At 38.0% G+C, this 17,528-nt stretch overlaps 1 protein-coding gene across 3 annotated transcripts in view; it reads left to right on the plus strand.

Annotated features, from left to right (window-relative positions):
• The window catches only part of LOC104997073 (chromosome unknown open reading frame, human C3orf67), a 262,189-nt gene that overhangs the window by 106,071 nt on the left and 138,590 nt on the right, over positions 1–17,528 (plus strand). The window lies entirely within an intron of this gene.

Genomic DNA, 17,528 nt, shown 5'->3' on the forward strand with positions numbered 1-17,528 from the left:
CTGGTTCCAAATAGGAAAAGGAGTACGTCAAGGCTGTATATTGTCACCCTGCTTATTTAATTTATATGCAGAGTACATCATGAGAAACGCTGGGCTGGAAGAAGCACAAGCTGGAATCAGGATTTCCAGGAGAAATATCAACAACCTCGATATGCAGATGACAACACCCTTATGGCAGAAAGTGAAGAACTAAAGAGCCTCTTAATGAAAGTGAAAGAGGAGAGTCAAAAAGTTGGCTTAAAGCTCAACATTCAGAAAACGAAGATCATAGCATCTGGTCCCATCACTTCATGGCAAATAGATGGGGAAACAGTGGAAACAGTGGCTGACTTTATTTGTCTGGGCTCCAAAATCACTGCAGATGGTGACTGCAGCCATGAACTTAAAAGATGCTTACTCCTTGGAAGGAAAGTTATGACCAACCTAGACAGCTTATTAAAAAGGAGAGACATTACTTTGTCAACAAAGGTCCATCTAGTCAAGGCTATGGCTTTTCCAGTTAGTCATGTGTAGATGTGAGAGTTGGACCATAAAGAAAGCTGAGCGCTGAAGAATTGATGCTTTTGAACTGTGGTGTTGGAGAAGATTCTTGAGAATCCCTTGGACTGCAAGGAGATCCAACCAGTCCATCCTAAAGGAGATCAGTCCTGGGTGTTCATTGGAAGGACTGATGTTGAAGCTGAAATTCCAATAGTTTGGCCACCTGATGCGGGAAACTGACTCATTTGAAAAGACCCTGATGCTGGGAAAGATTGAGGGCAGGAGGAGAAGGGGATGACAGAGCATAAGATGGTTGGATGGCATCACCGACTCGATGGACATGAGTTTGGGTAAACTCCAGGAGTTGATGATAAACAGGGAGGCCTGGTGTGCTGCAGTTCATTGAGTTGCAAAGAGTTGGACACGACTGAGTGAACACTGAACATGAAGGAGATTGTTCTTTTCATTGACTTTGAAGGACTGTATTAGTAGAATTTCAACAGGTAGAGATGCAAAACTGAGCATTTCTAGCATAAGTGAAAATGTGGAGGCTGGAAAGTGGTGCATATTTGAAGAAGAGAGGATGATACATCATTGTTGCCAGATTTCTTAAAGTAGCCTTAAGGAAACCTCAGTTCTGTAATCCAATAGCCTGATACAGGTTGGGAGATTTTTATAACCTCTGAGACCCCAAGTAGCATAATGTATAAGTAGGTAAGCAGTAGGTAACAGGCTAATAAATTTTGGCCTAATATGACTGACTAGTCTTTTTCAAATGTCAGTCATTTCAGTACTACTCTCATGACTTTACCATATTTGGATACTAACTGTTCCAGTGTAAATAATACTTTACTTTTAAATGAACTCAACTTTATTTTTTTACTTAAATTTATTTTTAAGTTATATCACACTTATGAATGGAAAACCAGTATAACTTTACAGAAATAGAAATTAGCCATAACAAAGAACATACTGAAAACAAACAGTATTTTAGAGTCTAGTTAAGTACTATTTCCTGTTAAGGGTTCTGTCCTGAGGCCTACTCTTAAATTAATAGGAACTTATCAAGAGTTAGATACATGTTGAAACATTTTCTTGGGCATAATTAGGATTGAAACAAAACTGATAGAGGGAAATTTGTATTCTGTGATCCATAGCCATTTAATGCCATGCCCATGAACAGTCTAAAACCATTCGCATGCAATGCATATTCCACTCTTTGGGAGCCACTTTAGAGAGAAAAGGAAACTATTAAGCTTGGTTTGAAGAGGAACATACAGTCAATTCTGTGCTTGGGAAGATTAATCTGGTAGTGACATTTGGAATGGCTTGAGGGGACTAAAAAGTGCAGACGAGGATATCATATGCAGTACTCCAGATTGGGATAATGAGGACTAGGGCAGTAGCAGTAGAGGAATGGATGTGAAATAACATCAGAAACTTATGGTCCAATGAACTAAGACATATTTAAACAGAGCGGTTCTGTATCATGTAGTACATGCTGCGTGAGCAGAACCCACAGTGACTGTGGAGCACCAGGGGAATGATCAGAAAAGGGCTCCTAAAGAAGAGGATGCCTGAGCTGGACCCTGAAAGATAAGAAGGCATTAACCAGGTTGAGTGGGGGTGGTATTCCTAGAAGAGAAATAGTAGCAGTAAGAGTAGCTGCATGAGATGCGCAGGTAAGTCCAATAATTCAGTGTTGCTGAAAAGAGACCAGTAGGAAAGTAGTAAGGCTGGAGAGGAAAACCGGGCAACCTCCTGGTAGGCTTTGTGTTTACAGCCACAGATCCTGAACTTTTATCTCATAGGTGATAGGGAGCTACCGAAGGGCTTGCAGGAGGAGTGCCTGGTCAGATTTGCATTTTAGATGGAGTATCACTTTGGAGGATGGGTGGGAAGGATGAGACTAGAAGTCAACAGGACCAGTTAGAAAGTCAGTGCAATTGTAGCAAGAAGGTAAGCTCCATGAGAGCAGGGTTTTATATCATTTTGTCAGTCTTGTATCCCCAGTGCCTATAGCAGGACCTGACTCCTCCTAGACACTTGGAGATTCAGATGGTAAAGAATCTGCCTGCAGTGCAGGAGACCCAGGTTCAATCCCTGAGTTAGGAAGATCCCCTGGAGAAGGGACTAGCGACCCACTCCAGGAACAGCAATCTGGAGAATTCCATGGACAGAGGAGCCTGATAGTGATAGCTTACTGTGAATGATGTCGAAATCGTGGTCTCCAAAGAAGAAAATTTATCTTCAGGACCAACGACCAGGTTTGATCACTCAAGAGCTTTTTTGTAGCGAAGTTTTATTAAAGTATATAAAGGGACAGAGGAAGCTTCTGACATAGACATCAGAAAGGGGATGGAGAGTGCTCCCCTCACTAGTCTTAACAAGGGAGCTATATACTTTTTCAATTGGTTATTACAGTAAGTCAAAAGAATGTCTAAAGGTTGTAAAGGTCTTACCAGACCCACTCCCAGAATATACATTTTAAGATAACAGGATTAGTCAGAAGGTTCTTAAGAGGGAGAAAGATGTCCTCAAGCAGGATACATTGTTGTTATATAATCATTGTTACAGAGTTTAAGGGAAAACATATCCTTGAGCAAGATGAGTTGTTTTGTTGTGCAATCATCAGCTCTGGGCTTTAAAAAAAAAAAAATTTTCCTTTTCTTTTCCTTGAGAACTCCAGACCCCTTGATCCCCCTTGAGAGCCCCAGACCCCTCTCTCCTCCTCAGGGACCCCAGACTTCTTATCAACCTACCTAGGAATTGACTCTCCCAGTAGGCTACAGTCCATGAGGCCACAAAGAGTTGGACATGACTGAGCAATGAAGACACACACAGAGACAGTCAATAATTATAAAAATGGATGAATGAGTAGATGAATAATCTAGGTAAAAGAAATGAGGTCCTGAAGTTGGAAAATAGAAATCAGAGTGTAGATGAGGAAGCGGAGTTGGAAAATAACTATAGGTAATAGTTTTAATTGAAAATTAATTAGAAATGAAGAAGGAAAAGTCAAGGATGACGCTGAGTTGGCTTCCTAGTTTGGATGACTGGCGACAGAATCAGTACATAGAAATCCAGGAGAAAGGTTAAAAAGGAAACATGGAAATGTTGGTAAAGGAGTCTGAAACATTCAGATTGAGAATTCGGGCTGATTTTGGGGCCTCTTGATGAAAGTGAAAGAGGAGAGTGAAAAAGTTGGCTTAAAACTCAACATTCAGAAAACGAAGATCATGGCATCAAGTCACATCACTTTATGGCAAATAGATGGGGAAACAGTGAGAGACTTTATTTTGGGGGGTTCCAAAATCATTGCAGATGGTGATTGCAGCCATGAAATTAAAAGATACTTATTCCTTGGAAGAAAAGCTATGACCAACCTAGATAGCATATTGAAAAGCAGAGACATTACTTTGCTGACAAAGGTCCATCTAGTCAAAGCTATGATTTTTCTAGTAGTCATGTATGGATGTGAGAGTTGGACTTAAAGAAAGCTGAGCACCAAAGAATTGATGCTTTTGAACTGTGGTGTTGGAGAAGATTCTTGAGAGTTCCTTGGACTGCAAGGAGATCCAACCAGTCCATCCTGAAAGAAATCAGTCCTGAATATTCATTAGAAGGGCTTCCCTGGTGGCTCAGACGGTAAAGCATCTGCCTACAATGTGGGAGACCCAGGTTCAATCCCTGGGTTAGGAAGATCCTCTGGAAAAGGAAATGGCAACCCACTCCGGTATTCTTGCCTGGAAAATCCTATGGATGGAGGATCGTGGTAGGCTACAGTCTACGGGGTCGCAGAGAGTCGGACACGACTGAAAGACTTCACTTTCATTCATTGGAAGAGTTTCAGTCCAATACTTTGGCCACCTGATGTGAAGAACTGACTCAATGGAAAAGACCCTGATGCTGGGAAAGATTGCAGGCGGGAGGAGAAGAGGACAACAAAGGATGAGATGGTTGCATGGCATCACCGAGTTTATGGACATGAGTTTGAGTAAGCTCCGGGAGTTGGTGATGAACATGGAAGCCTGGCGTGCTGCAGTCCATGGGGTCACATAGAGTTGGACATGACTGAGTGACTGAACTGAACTGAACTCAGCGTACAAGTGGCACCTAAAATCATGAGAATGGATGAAATTGCCTGCAAAGAGAATAGAGAGTGGCAGCAGCAACAATAAAAGAGTCTAGAGGAGGAAATACAAGGACTTGCCCAGGAAAAGGGATGGGCAAAGGAAGAAGAATGCATGAAGGAGGCAGGGCAACAATGAGAAAGTGACGTGAAGCATGAAGCAAAGTGTGTCGAAACCAACAAAGTTTTGCTAAGAGAAAGTCAGTATGTGAAAATATTTGGGAATATGGCTATCAAGAGGCCATAAGTAACTTCATTAACAAGTTTTGATGTATGAATCAGTGCAGTGGGCTGAGCAAATGGAAGGTGGAGACATGGGAACATCCTGATCATTGTTTTTAGGGCTTGATGCTAAAGTGGCTATAAATAGGGAAGGGGAGGAATCAAGAAAAACTGAGGTTTTGAGTCTGAGAAATCTTGGAGACTGAACCAATAACACATAGAGCTGGACTGTGGAATAAATTGATGGTTTATGTTTATAGAAGAATTATTTTAATTCATTGTATATTAAACATTCACAAATGCAAAAGATTAAATGCAAATACTTCAGTTATTAAGGTTTAATTATTTAAGACATTAAGGAAATGCTTTAGTGCCTTACAAATAAAATTATATCCATTGTCTTATATTTGGGTATGATTTTCTTATTCATCTAAGATTGTTTAGAGTTCAGTGTTAGGTAGTTTCCAAGAGTTAAATCATATGTAAGACCCATACATTATTCTGTGTGTGGTTAATAAGTTAGGATTGTCATTACCTTGCTTTTGTGACTTCAGTCACCCTTGTCGATTGACTAACTGAAGTGTCTGAATATAGTTTTGAAATCTGAAGTAATCATTCTGTACATAATTATAATCTACACACATAGGCCAAACTTTAGATAAGGATTTTATCTCCTATTTGCTCTTTAGGTGCTACATCTTCCAGGAAGCCCTCCATGGTTTCCCCTCTGTTGACTAGACATTTTTGGGTACAGTTATCATCATTACCATCCACAGATTCATAATTCTCATAACACTTGTTCACCCAGCACTTTAATTCTGTGTTTACATGTCTGTCTCCCCCTTTAGACTATCAGCATGTCTCATTTGGCTTTTATTCCTGGTCCTTATGAGTGTAGAACATATTAAGTGCTTAGTAACTGTTGAACAATTGACAGGTCCTAATATGCCTAGTAACTTGGGACATAAAATAATGAGTTTATCATGGACAAATTGTATAAGCTTTCTAATGTGCTTACATGTTCTATAAATGTCCAGGAGTATTCAAGCAACTATTAAGAAACTCAATTCTAAAACTTTATCTCATTTTTCCTCATCACCCACCCCCAACCCCGTCTAGGAGATGCTACAGCAGTAAAGGGTGTTTCCTTCCCACTACTAATATAGTCTGTTCCAAATGAGTCCTTATTGAATCAAAACTGAGTCATGTTTTAAGGGAAATTTCCACAAAGAGCAGTAAGGTGACACAGAGCACTCCATTCATTCAAAATGCCATGACTAGGGTTCTCCCTGGTGTTGGGGTGATATTGGCCCCAGTTCTCTGCTTTTTGCCAAAGCACTTTTCACTTTTTTCTGCTTTTAAAGAGCCATAGATATTTTGTTGATAAACTTCAAAATATAGTATTTTAAAAGCATTTCAGCTGACATTTTAAATCAGGCAATTTCACATAATATTTCTGACCTCTTTTTTAAAAAATTGAGACATTAACTGACTCTGCTTTCTTGAACATCAGGAAGTCAGACTGAGTGGCAACTGCACACTTATAATGGAGCTTTAAGTTCTCCTATGAAGTTTAATCTTCTCCATTCGTAAGAATGTGGGTACAGTCAGAGCCTTCTGGTTGACTCATTTAAGTGACCTACCTGGCCCCTCTCAACTATAGTTTGCAACCCCTAATTTTGAGGAAATTGCCAAATGGTCCAGTTTTCCTTGGATCCTTAGCTAAAGCCTTCACATAACCAGAGGCAGCAAATAGAGTTGATATTTTTATAGCCACACTGACATGAATATTTATTTAGAGGCTACTTACTGTTCCAGTTACTGTAGAATGTTCACCCTATCTAATAAAAAATTTTATTTTTCATGTTATTCTTAATTATGATGGATTCATCTTAACATTTAGCTTATAACATTTTATACTTTTAATTTAGGTTTTCAATGACAAGAGCAGTTTTAAAAGTTAATAACCATCCTATTAAACAGTGGAGGTAGCCACTTAGTTAGGACTCACTGAAATCAATCTTACTTCTTCTTTAATATAATTTCAATTAGTTGGTGATGGTATCAGATGAACATCAATGTCTTGCCACCAAAGTATGTATTAATGTACAGTGAATTTAATTCTATTTGAATAGGAAGTCTGAGGATGAGATACTGCTGAAAATGAATCTTTCATTGGCGATATAACAAAGTAGTATGATAAATTACAACACCAAATTCTTTTAGTAATTTTTACCACTCAGCACCCACTGTTTGTCATTTAAATAGATAGAATTACTCTTTAGGAGTTGTATTTTCTTGTACCACAACTCTGATGGAATATGTTATAGATTTTATTACAAACTGAAAGTGTGGCATATTGTTTTTAAATTTTTTCCTTAAAGATTATTTTTCCCATAGAGCCAATTATTTAGAAATTTTTTCATTCTCAACAATATTTAATTTCATGAGTGTCAATGAATGAACAGAGAAAGGGGGAGACAGACTTTTTAGATCTATATTCAATATATAATTAGAGAATGGCTTCTCAGTAAGATCATTCTAACCTAGAATCCAAAATAGTATTTATGGTACTTAAATTTGACAGTTTGTAAATGTTTTCATGTGCAAATTATTTATTATCTGTTTTTCACTCCATTCACCTGTCTAGTATGGTTGTTGAAGAGATTTGGGCAAAGAAGAGCACTTTCATGCTTTTCTCTGCTGACCCTGAATGGTTATGTGTAGTGGGAACAACTACACATAAAAATGTTTGTTCCGAGAAATGAATGATTACCTAGTATAAGGATCACTGTCTTTTCAAATCATATGAACAGGCAGATATTGTTAAAGTGTGGGCCTCCAGAGCTAGATTGTAGGGGGTTTGACTCCTAGTTGTCATTTCCTGTCTTTGGGCCCCTGGGCAAGTCATTTATCTCTCTGTGCTTCAGTTTCCTCATAGGTTAGGTCATAGCAACTATAGAATCTGCTTTATAGAGTTGCTAGTATTAAATAAGTTATTACTTAGAACCTTGCCAAGCTCATAGTAAGTGCTTTAGTTAATGTTAGTTCATACTTATTACCATTTTACTATTTTCTCTTGACCTGAATCAATGTTTTATAATTTATGAATATGTTATCATAATAAAAGTCTAAATTTGCAGTTTGTTTCAGTGAACAGATGTTTGTTGAGCCCCTTCTGTAGGCCAAGGTCTGTGACAAATGAATCCAAAGGTGAATGAAACACAGTCTTTTCATCAAGGAGATTATAGTAGGCAGAGGAGGCAACCGTATACACAGTTAATGATGATGGACTGTGTTAATACCAAACTAGTCTTAGGTGGGGAATGCCGGTAAAAGGAACTATCAGACTTGCCTAGCCAAGTTTGAGCTTGTTCTAAGTGGAGATACTGGAGCTAAATTGTGAATACACACAAATGAAAGCATGGAGGTTCATGTCATGTTTGATCCCTTAACTGGGATATATAATGAGAATGTACAGACTCACAATGCTGGAAAAGAAGGGTGGATGAAACAAATCATGAAGGGCCTTAAAAGCCATGATAAAAAGTTTGTTTTTCAGTCCACTAGAGATTTCTTTTTAAATGTTAACATAGAGAAGTTTCATAATGTCATCTGTGTTCTAGAAAATGAATACATTGTCAGAATAAAAATAGCTGGAGGCAGAGAGACCAATTAAAAGTCTGTGCAAAATCCAGGTGAAATATACCTGAAAATGAGTATAGTAGCAAGTAGAGGAGAAAGACATATAAAAGATACTTCAGGAGTTAAATCAGTGAGAAAAAAAAAAAAAAAAAACAAAGGGAGAAAATGGCACTGAATTACTCTGGCACTTGGAATTGGCAAAGTAGTTGTGTTACCAACAGGGTAAATGTCTGGTGGAACAAGACCCAGTTTCTTCCACAGTCAGTTTCTCCCACAGTCAGTCTCTCCCATCAGGAAGCTTCCATAAGCCTCTTATCCTTATCCCTCAGAGGGCAGACAGAATGAAAACCACAGTCACAGAAAACTAATCAAACAGATCACATGGACCACAGTCTTGTCCAACTCAATGAAACTATGAGCCATGCCATGTACGGCCACCCAAGACAGATGGGTCATGGTGGAGAGTTCTGACAAAATGTAGTCCACCAGAGAAGGGAATGGCAAACCACTTCAGTATTCTTGCCTTGATAACCCCATGAACACTATGAAAAGGCAAAAAGATATGACACTGAAAGATGAATTCCCCAGGTCGGTAGGTGCCAAATATGCTATTGGAGAAGAGTGAAGAAATAACTCCAGAAAGAATGAAGAGACGGAGTCAAAGCAAAAACAATGCCCAGTTGTGGATGTCACTGGCAATGGAAGTAAAGTCCGATGCTGTAAAGAACAGTATTGCATAAGAACCTGGAATGTTAGGTCCATGAATCAAGGAAAATTGAAAGTGGTCAAACAGGAAATGGCAAGAGTGACCATCAACATTTTAGGAATCAGCAAACTAAAATGGACTGGAATGGGTGGATTTAACTCAGATGACCATTATATCTACTACTGTGGGCAAGAATCCCTTAGAAGAAATGAAGTAGCCTTCATAGTCAACAGAAGAGTCTGAAATGCAGTTCTTAGGTGCAATCTCAAAAATGACAGAATGATCTCTGTTCATTTCCAAAGCAAACCATTCAATATCACAGTAATCCGAGTCTATGTCACAAGCAGTAATTCTGACGAAGCTGAAGTTGAATGGTTCTATGAAGACCTACAAGACCTTCTAGAACTAACACCCCAAAAAGATGTCCTTTTCATTATAGGGGACTTGAATGCAAAAGTAGGAAGTCAAGACATACTGGAGTAAGAGGCAAATATGGCCTTGGAGTACAAAACGAAGCAGGGCAGAGGCTAACAGAGTTTTGCCAAGACAACACACTGGTCATAGCAAAAACCCTCTTCCAGCAACACAAGAGAAGACTCTACACATGAACATCACCAGATGGTCAATACCAAAATCAGATTGATTATATTCTTTGCAGCCAGAGATGGAGAATTCTGCTCTATACAGTCAGCAAAAACAAGACTGGGAGCTGACTGTGACTCAGATCATGAACTCCTTATTGTCAAATTCAGACTTAAATTGAAGAAAGTATGGAAAACCATTCGGGTATGACCTAAATCAAATCCCTTACGATTATACAGTGGAAGTGACAAACAGATTCAAAAGATTAGATCTGATAGAGTGCCTGAAGAACTATGGACGGAAGTTTGTGACATTGTACAGGAGGCAGTGATCAAGACCATCCCAAGAAAAAGCAATGCAAAAGGCAAAATGGTTGTCTGAGGAGGCCTTACAAACAGCTATGAAAAGAAGAGAAACAAAAGGCAAAGGAGAAAAGGAAAAATGTACCATTTGAATATAGAGTTCCAAAGAGTAGCATGGAGAGATAAGAAAGCCTTCCTCAGTGATCAATGCAGAGAAATAGAGGAAAACAATAGAATGGGATAGACCAGAGATCTCTTCAAGAAAATTAGAGATACCAACGGAATATTTCATGCAAAGATGGGCACAATACAAGACAGAAATGGTATGGACCTAACAGAAGCAGAAGATATTAAGAAGAGGTGGCAACAATACACAGAAGAACTATACAAAAAAAGATCTTCATGACCCAGATAACCATGATAGTGTGATCACTCACCTAGAGCCAGACATCCTGGAATGCAAAATCAAGTGGGCCTTATGAAGCATCACTATGAACAAAGCTAGTGGAGGTGATGGAATTCCAGGTGAGCTCTTTCATATCCTAAAAGATAATGCTGTGACTCAATATGCCAGCAAATTTGGAAAACTCAGCAGTGGCCACAGGACTGGAAAATGTCAGTTTTCTTTCCAATCCCAAAGAAAGGCAATGCCAAAGAATGCTCAAACTACCACACAATTGCACTCATCTCACATGCTAGCAAAGTAATGCTCAAAATTCTTCAAGCCAGGCTTCAACAGTATGTGAACTGTGAACTTCCAAATTTTCAAGCTGGATTTAGAAAAGGCAGTGGAACCAGAGATCAAATTGCCAACACCCGTTGGATCACTGGAAAAGCACGAGAGTTCCAGAAAAACATCTATTTCTGCTTTATTGACTACGCCAAAGCCTTTGACTGTGGATCACAACAGACTGGAAAATTCTAAAAGAGATGGGAGTATCAGACCACCTGACCTGCCTCCTGAGAAATCTGTATGTAGGTCAAGAAGCAACCATTAGAACTGGACATGGAACATAAGGACATAAGGATAAGGGGATCAAATCATGTAGAAGATAGAACAATCCTGAATATGTACACACCTCATAACAGTGCTTGAAATTGCATGAAGCAAAAACTAACAGAACTGAAGAAAAATAAATGCTCAATTATAGATGATTTCAACACTCCCCTCTCCGAAATTGACAGAAAATCAGTAAACTTGTAAAATGCTATCAATCAACCTGACTTATATGACATTTCTAGAATGTTTACTCAAACAGCTGCAGAGTAACACTGTGTTCAAATGCACATTGAATTTCCACCAATATATATGATATATTAGGCTGTTTTATTCTCAACAAAGTTAAAAAGACTGAAATTATACAAAGTATGTTCTTTGATTATTAAAGTTAATAACAAAAAAGGTAATTGAAAAATCCCCAAGTACTTGAAAATAAAGCAACATACTTCTAAATAACCTATAGATAAGCAAGAATTACAGGGAATATTAGAAAATAATTTAACTGATATTTTACTGATTTTAACTAGTAGTTAAAGCATACCAAAATTTGTGAGATGCATTACAGGTATCTAAAGTATTCAGAAAGAAGTAATCAAGAGAGTAAGTCAATAAAATGGACAATGGAGAAAAAAATCAATAAAACCAGGTGTGGATTTTTAAAAACTATTTAGTAGGTGACAAACCTAGACTAATCAAGCAAAAGACAGACCACACACACACACAATGTCAGTATGAAGATGAGATGTAAAGGAAAAGGAAATAGGGAAATATTATGAACGATTTTGAACTTCCCAGGTGGCTCAGTGGATAAAAGAATCCTCCTGCAGTACAGAAGATGTAGGTTCAATTCCTGGGTTGGGAAGATCCTCTGAAGTAGGGCATGGCAACCCACTCCAGTATTCCTGCCTGGAGAATCCAGTTAACACAGGAGCCTGGCAGGCTACTATCCATAGGGCCACAAAGGATCAGACATGACTGAGGCGACTGAGCACACATGCATGTGTGAACAATTTTATACTAATAAATTTGACAATTTAGATGAAGTATGGAGAAGGAAATGGCAACCCACTCCAGTGTTCTTGCCTGGAGAATCCCATGGACAGAGAAGCCTAGTAGGCTGCAGTCCATGGGGTCGCACAGAGTCGGACACGACTGAAGCGACTTGGCAGCAGCAGATGAAGTAGGAAAATTTTTTCAAAGAAACAATTACTAAAACTGATACTAAAAGAAGTAGAAAATCTGAGTAGCCTTATATCTATATTTAGAAAATGAATCTGTAATTTAAAACATTGCCACAAAGAAAATCCAGGTTCGGATAGATTTATGGGTAAGTCTCACCAAACATTTGAGGAAAAATAATGCTCTTAGATAATAAGGGAGAAATAACATTTTCCAGTTCACTTAATAAAATGAGGCTAGCATAATTCTTATACCAAAACCAGGAAATGTAATTCCCAAAAGAGAACTATAAATCAGAATCACTCGTGAGCATAGACATATGGATCCTTAACATCATGACCAAGTAGTGTTTATCCAAGAATTCAAGGTTAATCTTACAATTTCATAATTAGTCAGTGTAATTTATAATGTTAACAGAATAAAGGGAAAAAATTGTAAAATCATCTCAGTGAATGTAGAAAAATCAATTGATGAAAATTCATCAGCCATTGTGATGGCTCACATCAAACTATTACCAGAAGGAAACTTGTTCAGCTTGATCAAAGACCACTATAAAAACCTACAATTCAATCATATTTAATGATGAAATACTGAGTACTTACTCCTCAGATGGGGAACAAGTCAAAGATATCCACTCTGACAACTTTGGATCAGCATTGTATTCGAAGTCCCCCAGCAAGTGCAATAAGATAACAAAGAGAAATTTTATAGCGTACAGATTGAAAAATAAGTAAAAATTTCTATTTTTGCAGACAACATAACCATCTTGTAGAAAATTCTAGGGAACCTACAAAAACCAAACAAAACCTAGTTAAAATAAGTGAGTTTAACAGGGTCACAGAACACAATGTCAGTATACCAAAATCAATTTTATATTTCTATATAGATGTATTCATAGCATGGAAAATTAAAAACTTTATAAATTTTAAAGACATTTACAACAGCATCAAAAATATTCAAGAGTAAGTTTAACAAAATATATGCTAGCCTTTTACATTGAAAACTGTAAAACATTGCTTAGAAAAATTGAAGACCTAAATAAATGGGAGCACGTTGTTAATGAATGAGAAGACTATATTTGTTAAGATGCCAATACTTTTTCAGTAAATCTGTAGATTCAGCCTCATCCCAATTACAGTCCCAGCAGGCTGCTGCTTTTTCTTTTTTTTTTCAGAATTTAATAAGCTACTTCTAAAATTTACAAAGAAATTCACAGGTCCAAGAATAGCCAAAACCTTTTCAAAAAGTAAAATTTATATCTCATGATTTCAAAACTTCATATAAGTTTACAGTAATCAAGATATTATGTACCTGGCATAGATACCAATAAAAAGTTCAGAATACCCACACATGTATACATCAACCAAAGCATCAGAACACTTCAATAGGCAGAGAAAAAAAATTTTTTTTTGAGAACTGGAAATTCTGAGTATATACAAGAAAGAAAAATGAACCTCAGCCCATACTTCATACCATTTACAAAAATTAATTTGAGATGGATTATAGATCTGAATGTAAATACAAAAAGCTACTTTAAGATATTTCTTAGGGCCCAGAAAGCATTAACCATAATTAAGAAATTAATTGACAAAATAGGCTTCAATGAAATTTAAAACTATGCATCAAAAAGATATTAAGAAAATGAATAAGCAAGCCACAAAATGGGAGATGATATTCTTAATATATATAACTGACAACAGACTTATTGAGACTAGATCCTACAACTCTGTAATGAAAAGACATAACTTTTTTAAGGCAAAAATAATTCAACAGAGATTTTTACAGTTGATTAAATAAGTATATGAAGAAAAGCTCTATACTATCAATCAGGGAAGTACAAGTTAAAAAAAGTTACCTCTACTACTTCACCCACTAAGAATGGCTAAAAGAGACAAGAAATACTAAATGTTGTTGAGATGTAAAGCAATTTCATGAATGTCTACTGTAAGTGGAAAATGGTATAACTACTTTGAAAATACCTTTGGAGGTTTCTCATAAAGTTAAATATTTGCCCTTTGATTCAACAGTTCTATTTCTTGCTGTCTATCTAAGGAAATGAAAATATGTATATACAAATTTGCATTTCACAACAGCTTTATTTATGATGGCCAAAATGTTGAAATAACTCAAAAGTCCAATAGCAGAAGACCAAACAAATGGTGCTGTATGCACAGAGTGAGGTACTACTCAGCAAAACAAGAACAAACTACCAATGCATGCATCAATACTGATGAGCCTCAGATGTTAGCCTGAGTGTGAGAAGCCATTTACTGTGATTTCATTTATATAAATAGACAAAATTAATCTACGGTAAGAGAAATTAGTGCTTTCCCTTAAAAGGTATGAATGTGGAGACTGGTTGAAAAGATGCACAAAAGATCTATCTGGGGTGATTGAAATGTTGTGTACCTTTATGAGTTATGGTATGCAGATGTATGAGATGGTCAAAACTCATTAAACTGTATCTCAAAGTCTGCATTTCATGGTGTGAAAGTCAGAGAGCTTATATGGCTAATGTACATTGAACGTTTACCATATGCTAGAGAAGGCAATGGCAACCCACTCCAGTACTCTTGCCTGGAAAATCCCATGGGCGGAGGAGCCTGGTAGGCTGCAGTCCATGGGGTCGCTAGGAGTCGGACACAACTGAGCGACTTCACTTTCACTTTTCACTTTCCTGCATTGGAGAAGGAAATGGCAACCCACTCCAGTGTTCTTGCCTGGAGAATCCCAGGGACGGCAGAGCCTGACGGGCTGCCGTCTATGGGGTCACGCAGAGTCGGATACGACTGAAGCGACTTAGCAGCAGCAGCAGACACTATTAGAAGTGCTTACATGTATTTAAACATTTAGTCCTAACAGACTCTATGAGAGATGCGTCATTATTATCACCATTTTACAAATAAGGAAAGAGAGACAGAGAGAACACATAACTGCAAAGATTATATAACTAGTAAGTGGTAGAACTGGAATCCAAATCCAGACAGTTTGGCTCTAGAGCCCAAATTCTTGCATCCCTGGGAGCAATATATTTAAAAGGTGTTGTCACTAGAGGTTAACTGGAAAGAGTTGCCAGATTAAGAAACAGAATATAGTTCAAATTTTTTTAAGTATTTCAGAGTAATGAAATTAAATCTCAAGATGTGACCATGTGACTGGATTAAGGAGTAAAGAGGAGAGGAAGACTTTTGAAGGAAAGGCGGTTAAGGGACTTTTAGTGTGTCGAACAGTATATCAGAAGGTAAGATGAGCCTGGTCCCAGTGTTTTCCAAGAATGTGTATAGGATGGTGTGGTTTTACTCAAGTGTGTGTTCTCAAGTGGTATGTCTGAGGAGGTATAAGGAGTGAGTGGAGGGTGATGTGAAGCTGAAAGGATGGAAGGGCCTGTCTGTGCAATGCCTCAGGTTTCAAAGAAGGTAGGGTTTCACAGTCAGAAGAGCAGACTCTCTCCCAGTGCCACGGTCCCATGGCTTCAGAACTGAAGGCTGTAGAACCACAGGTAAACTCCATAAGTGAACTTCAACTCTAGACTTGAAGGGGAAGTAATACCTCAGAGAAAAGCCAGGTTTCATTTAAAGTAAAGCGTGTAGGACTGTTAAACTGTATGTGTGTTCAGTCATGTCCAACTCTTTGCAGCCTCATAGACTGTAGCCCACCAGTCTCCTCTGTCTATGGGGTTTCCCAAGCAAGAATACTGGAGTGGGTTGCCATTTCCTTCTCCAGGGAATCTTTCAAACCCAGGGATCAAACCCAAATCTCTTGCATCTCTTGAACTGGCAAATGGATTATTTACCACTCACTAGTGCCATGTGGGAAGCTCGTAGGACCCTTAAAAGAATATAGAGAATATAAGTACTTTTCAGTAGTATGGATTTCTAAGGGCACAGTGAAAGGGCGACTTGGGGATTAGCAAGAGATTGATGGGACAGCTATTTGAGGAAGAGAGAGCTTGCTGAAGGAGGGTAGGAATTGGGAGGTAGGAATTGATTGCTGAACAGGTATAGTGATGGTACTTCTGCAAGGAACTTGGTTTTTGTTGATGCAGTCATGAGCTACATTGGCAGCCCCAAATCCCAGTCCTCAACTACATGCTTTCCATATTAAGGGGTTGCAGTGACTTGCTTTTCGTGGGGAAATTACTTTTAATTAGTAATAGGTAATTACTTCTCCTGCCCATGTGGAAATTACTATTTCAGTCTCTCAGCTTGCATCACTTAATAAACACAATATGTTGATAAAAAAGATGGACAAAGTCATTGTAAGCAAATTTTCTGTTGAGAAGTTAAAACTGAAGTGAAAAATTATTTTAAAAGGCACAAGAATAAAAGTATTAAAAGCTTCTTTTTTTGTTATTTTGGGAGCATGAAAACAGAAAGAAGTTCTAAAATTCTGGAAAGAGATGTACTTTAGAATTGCTGGGTTACAAAATTGTAGTTTTTTGTTTGTTATTTCTTTTTAGCAAGGCATTGCTGGCTAGCGTTGTGTAGCCAACGCTACACAAAAAAATTCAGGGACAACCAAGAGCTTATTATTGCATGCATTGAGTGTGTGTGTGTGTGTGTGTGTGTGTGTGTGTGTGTTTCACCAATACAGTGAAGCCATATTGCCAAAACATTTCAGTAAAAACTAGAAGTTAAATTCTTTGAATCATGATTTCACCCTTTGCCAGTCAATTCTTTCATGGAAAATTCCATGTTGAAATTAAATAGCATAAACTCTCTTATTAATCCAAGCAACAAACTAAGCAGAACTGTCTGTTCTCTATCAAGAATTGTGTTTTTCCTGTGTTTATTTCTCAAGGACCTGTAATTGTAAATATTTTATATCAGGAGCTCTTCCTTGCTGGACTAGAGTTTCACATAGGGGTAAAGTGATTAGACATCAAGAAAATGTCAGAAAAGGGGGATTTTAAGTGTGAATGATCCCCAGTGATAATGAAAATATTTTATAAAGATCAACTGTAATTCAGATAGTCCACCTGTTGGTAGCAGAGAACTCAGAACACTTTTCCATAACTTCAGAAAATATATCACAGAAATGATAAGAATAATGATTTATTTGTGAAAGCTTATGAAAATTGTAACCTTTCCAAATATCAGCTTCAGATCAGATCAGATCAGTCGCTCAGTCGTGTCCGACTCTTTGCGACCCCATGAATTGCAGCACGCCAGGCCTCCCTGTCCATCACCAACTCCCGGAGTTCACTCAGACTCACGTCCATAGAGTCAGTGATGCCATCCAGCCATCTCCTCCTCTGTCGTCGTCTTCTCCTCCTGCCCT

Source organism: Bison bison, unplaced genomic scaffold (assembly GCF_000754665.1).
Source record: "Bison bison bison isolate TAMUID 2011002044 unplaced genomic scaffold, Bison_UMD1.0 scf7180017864304, whole genome shotgun sequence".
NCBI lineage: Eukaryota > Metazoa > Chordata > Mammalia > Artiodactyla > Bovidae > Bison > Bison bison.